Source organism: Ursus americanus, chromosome 16 (assembly GCF_024610735.1).
Source record: "Ursus americanus isolate L20-20 chromosome 16, mUrsAme1.1.p, whole genome shotgun sequence".
Classification (NCBI taxonomy): Eukaryota; Metazoa; Chordata; class Mammalia; order Carnivora; family Ursidae; genus Ursus; species Ursus americanus.
Genome location: NC_142142.1, coordinates 54,074,539 through 54,082,036, shown reverse-complemented (window position 1 = coordinate 54,082,036; position 7,498 = coordinate 54,074,539).

Here is a 7,498-nt window from a genome sequence, read left to right as displayed (position 1 = left end):
ACATCTGCAACTAAGCCAACTGCTCAGGGGACTTAATCCTAGACACAATTAGAACTGATACCCACTTTTAATAATGAAAACAATCTGAGGGATATTTAAGCGAGTCACAGTGTAGCTGACACATCTTAAAAAAAAAAAAAAGGAGGATGGGGCCTGGGAGATCACTCTTGGGGAGGGCTTATGGCCACCAGGGCCAGGCTTTCCAAAGGACCTCTTCCACAGGAAGCCAAACTCAGGAAAACCCACAGAGCCCCCATATGCCCTCTTTTCCCTGCCCCAGCCCGCCAGGAAGATGCAGGAGAGCAACATGCAGCAGCAGAAGTGGACATGCTGGGGTCCTTGCGGGCATAGAGGACATTGACAGGCCTGGCAGCTACGTGTGGACCCAGCTCCTGCCTGCCCACCCGTGCAGGGTCCCATTCCACACACAGTCCACTCCTTCACTCCGCCTTGTTCTTCCTGACAGCCGTTGCAAAGTCTCAAGTGAGGGTTAAGAGACCTCGTCCACCATGTGATATCCAGAGCCTGATACAGTCTAGTGTGTAGTGAGCATTTAATAAATACGTGTTAGGTAACTGATAACTTCCAAGCACTGGCATTCATTTCCCTGGCAACTTTATAGCTTAATTCTATCATATCCATTCTTTACAGGTATTTATGACCTTTCAGATGTGGATGGCTCGGAGCACCGTTTCCTAGACGGAAAACTGAAGTTGGAATCAGTGAGGAGGACTTGCCCTGGATTACCAGGTAGCCAGAAAAGCCAGGAATCCAGTAGGCCTTTTGCCCTGCACTATCTTCCACATCAGGTGCCTCTCTGCCCTGAGCTGTTCCACGAGAATAGCATTTAAAAGGGTGGGTGGCTCAGTGGGTTAAGTGTCAGACTCTTGATTTGGCTCAGGTCATGATCTCAGGGTCCTGAGATGGAGCCCCGCATCCGACTCTGTGCTAGGTGTGGAGTCCGCTTAAGATTCTCTCTCTCCTTCTCCCTCTGCCCCTCCCCCCAGCTGGCTCATGCAAGCTCTCTCTTAAAAAAACATAAAAATAAAAGGGAACTCCCTCCCACAGTCCAGAATCTACCTTGGGGCCATGCATATTGTAGGAGCTCATTAACCAAGACAAACCAATTTAGAGGTATTTGACCCTGGAAGCTATTCTCTCACAGGAGCCAGGGGATGTGGGGGGGGGGGCGTGATCTAAGCCTATTGGTAGAGGTAGGGGCTGCCACATGGGCAGTGGTGGTGGAAAACAGCAAGAAAACAGAATAAGGGGCACCTGGGTGGCTCAGTCGGTGAAGTGTCTGCCTTCAGCTCAGGTCTTGATCTCAGGGTCTTGGGATGCAGTCCGCGACAGGCTCCCTGCTCAGTGGGGAGTCTGCTTCTCCCTCTCGCTCTGCCCCTCCTCCCCATCCCGTTCTCTCTCTCAAATAAAAATAAAATATTTTTTAAATAAAATAAAAATAATAAAAAATAAAATAAAATAAAATCTTTTTTAAGAAAGGAAAAAAGTAAACAGAATAATAAGGCAACTTCAGATAGTAATAAGAGCTGCAAAGATTGTCACAAATAGGGAACTTTAGGGGAAAAATACAGGACAAAATGCATCAGTGAACTCAAGGACTGGGCTGTATGAGTCAGACTCTAAAGTGCTCAGAGACTCAGGGAAAGGAGAAACTAGGGCACACGATGTCTGGAAGTGGAGCCTTGCACTGGGCCTGGAAGAAAGGTGAGAATCTGGCTGAGTGAAGGGTGCAGGAGCTCGGTCTTCCCCACATGAAATCCAGAGCAAGGGAAATGGAAGCCAGATGGATTTATCAAGCAACTACTATGTGTCCAGCACCACGCCAGATGCTGTCACATCCATCACAGCTCATTCCACAGAAGAGAGAAGAAACACTGTGTGAGGGCACGGGGACAGGGGAGAGATCAGACCACAGCAGAGGGCCAGAGTAGGAGAGGAGTAGAATGAGAGGCAGGGACAGAGGAGCTCAGTTTACGGCAGACCTTGCATGCGGGGCTGGGAAACCACCCCTAACTTCCCATGTGCTCGCCGCAGCACTGTTTCGTGATTGCTCCATAACGTGAGCTAAGCCAGGAGCAACGTGAGAGCAGAGACTGTTTCCTACATCACTGCGGTGGGTCCCAGACTTCAGCGTGCCTCAGAGGCACCTGAGAGCTTATTCAAACACCGATGTAAAGCCCTGCTCCCAGAGTGTCTGATTCAGCAGGTCTTGGGTTAGGCCTGAGAATTTGCATTTCTAACAACCTCCCGGTCTCACAAATGGCCCTCGTGATGCTTGCTTCACAAGGGGGTTTCCTCCCACCTTGAACAGAGCTGGCTTGTGTGACCAATAGGATACTGTGGAAACGATGGTGTGTGACTTCCAGACGAGGTTACAAAAGACACTGCAGCTGGCTGCTTCTCTCTCAGACTGTTCCAGCCACCATGGTGTGAGGACGCTCAAGCAACCTTGAGGAGAGGTGCACAGGCATTGGAACCGAAGCCTCCCACCGGCAACCAATACTGATGTGCCAGCCAGGTGAATGGGCCACCTCAGAGGCAGGTCCACCGGTCCTGCTCAAGCCTCCTGCCTGCAGCCCCAGCAGCTTCATGATAGGCCCTAAGCCAGAAGCTACCGAAACAATGAGGGATCATAGATGGTTATTGTTGATTTAGGCCACTAAGTTCTGGGGCCATGTTTTAGGCAGTCATAGGTAACTAACGCACCAGATGGTATGGACGCAGCTGGCCCAGAGACTACGCTTCGAGAATGACTGCACCATTTTAACCATTGTACCTAGCATGCGCCTGGTATATGGAAGCACTCAATAAATGTATTTTTTAATTAATTAATGAGTCAGTGGATGGGTGACTGAATGTATGAAGGCGAGTGACTTACAGCTACAAGCATCAGGAGGACGTGGAGTTGGGGAACACTAGGACGTCAGAGATATTCAGGGATATTCGCTGAGAACGGTCTGTATAACTGCGGATTGCTGAGGGGCCTCCGCTGGCAAAATTGTTACCTTAGGGTGCCAGCGTGCACTCTAGTTTCCAGTGTCTCTGTCCAGGGACTTGGCAGGCAAGGGAGCCCAGGCCTGGGGACTGGTCTCTCCAGTTCTCCTTCCAGCCCACAGAAGACCTGCCAGGACATCCGCCCACCCGGGCCTTTTTATCCCCATCAGGGATCTTCCGTCCCTCTCCCTGCTCTCCTTTGACAGCCGCTCTGCTCCCACTCTGCCAGTCCCCTTTTCTACTCCTCCAACAGCTTCACCTCCCTCTACAAGTCTGCCGGGGAAATCACTCTGCGGCTGGCCCCATGGTGACTCTACCTCCTCCCAGCCTAGGATGTTTTCTCCCTTCCACTTAACTCTCATAAAGCAGTTCACAGCACAATGCCACAAATATTTACCAAGCACCAGCTGCCTGTGCCAGCCAGCACTAGACTGAGTATATAGAGACAAATAAGACCCATTTACATGTGAAAGATTTTCTAGTAAGACTTCAAAGTACTCAGGACCAGCTTCTCTGTTTCAGCTCAAATCCCTCTGTGCCAAACTCCATCTCCCCCACCCCCACCCCCATACACCATTGCCACCTCTTTGGGGCTGGTGTGGGGATGGGGGCTGTGACCACCAGCCCAAGCTAGGCACCACCTCACTCAGTGGCAGAAACATGCAGAAAAGTGTTAAACAAGAGCGCCACTATCAGAGGGGACCTCTCATCACAACCCTAGCCCGGGACAAATTCTCTGCTGCTCCAGATGTTTGATTACTGCATTTGCAACTAGCTTGGAGTCTCGGAAGACTGGATGTTTGGCCAGCTCTCTCTCTCTCGCTCTATCAGTTTCAGTCACTCTGCCAGGGCTTCGGACGTGTTTATCTTCCCTTGCATTTTGACTCCAGGTGTTTGTGCAGCAATACTCAGGATTCAGTTGGGATTTCTGAAAACACCGTATCTGCTATGCTACAGAAGGCTGGGGGTGTCTGGCTCACTTCTGAGCAGAGCTCAAGATGCTGAGCCGTTTATTTTTAGCATTGTTACGGTCAGAGTAAGTGAGACCATCCAAGCCCCCTTCTCTCCTTTGGGTCTCGGAGGTCACTTTCCAGGATGCCCAGAGCCTCCAAGAGAAGTGGAGTAAGCTTCAGGGGAGGGAGTTGAGCCCAGCCTCAACGGCCAGCCTCTCCCAAGCCTTCCCCATAGGAGCTCTGCAGTTATTTGATGGTACAAGTAAACTTCTAGAGAAACTCTCGGTCCGCATGAGGAAGCAGCCCACATGGTCCCACAAAGGATACAGACCACCCATGTCCACTCGGGCAGTGCCCACCCCAGGAACATTTCAGTCCTGCCTATTCAGACTCTCATCGTCTGACTTGCAGCCCCTTCCCTGCGGCTGCGTTCTGTCACGAAAGCCCCTCACACCCAGCTAGTCCAAAGCAGAACGCTTGGCCTTACCCTCTAGCTGCTCATGTTCACCGATATCACCACCAAGCAGAAAGTCTGTAAGTATCGGGAAGCTATCCAGCCTGCTGGGTACAAGCTTCCAAAACCCTAATGTTCACTTGAAACTTCAAATGCCATCATCGTCAACCCATCCGCTGTTTCCCTCAACTGGCAGGCTCGCTCTACGCATTTTTGTTAATGTCTCCAAAATATCAAATCTGGATGACTAGTTTTTCTGTCAATATATCTCCTAAATAAAATTACATTCTGTGAAAAAAGTTCAGCTCGCAACTCAGTCATACGAGTGCTTTTCTTAAACACACCCGCTGTCTCTCAGTGTGCAGCAAGCAGAAGGGCTATTCGGGTGCTCCACACAGACTTAAAAAAGACATACATGTCTTGTCTGAAAAGCCAAGATTTAATAAAATTAGTACTCTATTCCTTCATCAAAGATACTCTTTAGTGAAACGGGATTTTTTTTTTTTAATATAAGTTCGTGGTAGTGAAAAATATGGTGAGAAACCGCTAGAACAAAGGTTTGGTGGCATTGCCTTGATCTGTGCCAACGTGCCAGCAGTTTTATCCACCACTGTTTTTGGAGTATCAACATTACGAAAAGGGCAAATGAAATCTTAGTATTATCATGAAAAGAGTTTTAACCATACAGATCCCCTGAAGGAGTCTCAGACCCCAGGGGTCCTCAGACCATACTCTGAGTACTACTGGGCTAGAGCAAAAATGATTAGCTAGGACAAGCAGATTCCCTCCCTGAAATTGCTTAAACCAAGAAACACTTAACCAACAAGGTAGCCAGCAGGGAGAGTGAACTTGAGAACAGTAGTACCCTCAGATCAGAGCCAGCAGGGCCCCTGTCCTGGGTGGGCCTCACAGCTCAAGGCGGGTACTTCCTCTCTCATGCCTAAGACCTCTGGTGAGGGAGGCTAGTGGTATCATCTAGATAGAGCATCCCAAGCCTAGACTAGGACTTGCAAAGGCCCTGTTCTCTGTTTCTTCCCTTTGGACACCTCACAGAACCTCTACCTCATATGTGGGATTAAGCAGAATTCCCTGAGAGCCCCAGCCTCACATCAATGTGGTTGTCATAGCCCCTCATAGGTGGGTCCTGGTTCCAGGAGTGCAGGCTGGTGAGCGGATTGCTTCTGTTAGCCAATGCAGTATTTCTTTCATGGGATTACAGAAGGTTAGATGACCAGGATGGTATTGTCATATTTCTTTTTGGTGACACTCACTCCTGTCAGACACAAGATGAGTTCAGGACTTCAGGCTACCAAAGGTCCATCACCAATCCCTGGGCTCATGTATCAGCTCTCATCTACCTGTGCTCATCCATGGTACTCTCTTCAGTCTACAGCACCCAGGACAGCAGGGGCACCCATGCTCCTCCATCATTAGCACCTCTGCTTTCTGGAAGCTCCATACCACATGGCAGACCATCCTCTAGGGATGGTTGGACCATCTCCTCCAACAGCTTTAGAGATAATGGTTCCACCATGCCAACAGGCGCTTCTTATCAATGTCTTCTCTTGATTCTGATGGATGTGATGACATCATATTCTTTCAGGTTAGTCTTCAACCATCCAAGACAAGGGACTTTCCATCTTCCTCCACTTGTGTGTCTTTCATCTATTCTCCCTGCGGGTGGCAGTGTATAGAATACTGGAGTGGAATCAACACTGAAAGAGAGCATATTCTAAAGCACCTGAAGAAGTCAAAAGAAGACATGATTGGGAATGTCTTAAATTCACCTTCATTTTTAAAGGATACTTGTGCTGGATATAAACATCTTGGCTGACAATCTCTTTCAGAACTCTGAACATGTAATCCCACCGCCTTCTGACCTCCATGGGTTCTCATGAGAGGTCAGCTGTTAACCCCATGGAGGATCACTTATAAATGATAAATCACTTCTCTCTTGCTGCTTTCAAGATTCTCTGTCTTTGGCTTTTGATTGTTTGACTATAATGTGTCTAGGTGTGAATCTCTTGGAGATTGTCCTTCTTGGAGTTTGTCAGGCTTTTGTATGGATAGATTAATGTTTTTAATCAAATCTGTTTTTAGCCATTATTCCTTTAGATTTTCTCTCTCTTTTTCTCATTCCTCTCCTTCTGGGACTCCTAATATGTATACGTTGGTGGCTTGATGGTATCCCACAGGTCTGAGCTCTGAGTTGGGTCAAATAAAGATAAGCCTTGAGAATGGGAGCTTCCATATGACTCAGACAATAATACTTCTTTGGGCATAGGGTTTTTTGGAGAGTCCAAACGCATTCTGCCCTTTTCTGTGGCTACTAAGCTGTTCGTTTTCACAGAAAAGATAGTTGTGATGTTGCTGGTTTCCGAGGTTACTGTGGAGCTGGGGAGAGGGGAATGAGGATAAGGCAAGATAAAATACTACAAAAACATGGTGTTTTTGCTGATATGTGGCCATTTCTTGAGTAAATTGATCCTCAAATTGTTGTATATCTTGGTTAAATTCCAGAATTCTAGAAAAGTTGATTTTGACTATTTTTGCCAGTGTTCTCATTGCTTTTATGAAAAAGATTTCTGGAGCGCCCTCCCCCACCATTCTAGAAGTGCTTTAACCTGAACACCCTGGTAGTAGCCCTATCTGAAAGAATGTCCATGAGCTAGAACATGAGCCATGGCTCAAGCCAAAGTTATAAGGAAACAGAAACTGAATAAACTGAGGAAGAGCAAGCAGAAGCTATAAAGTGGGTGAAAAACATAGAACATTGGGGAAGCATGTTAGTTGGTAGAAAGCAGAATAAGGAGTATATACACAGAGTTGCTGACTCACTTAGTGGCCAAACATTAGAGGAAACACGCACAAATGTCTGATGTCCCTTCAGACACCTTGAAATCAGAACCACCCGCTTATTTCTGCTCTTCCTGAGATCTGTTCAGCCTCTCTTGGGATCTTTAAAATAAAGTCCCTATAAAGTGAAGTAATTCAAGTGAGTAGCTCTTCCTTCTAACCAAAAGAGGCTAATAAAACTGCCAGATGGAGAAAAGTGAAGGAAATCCCGGGCACAGAA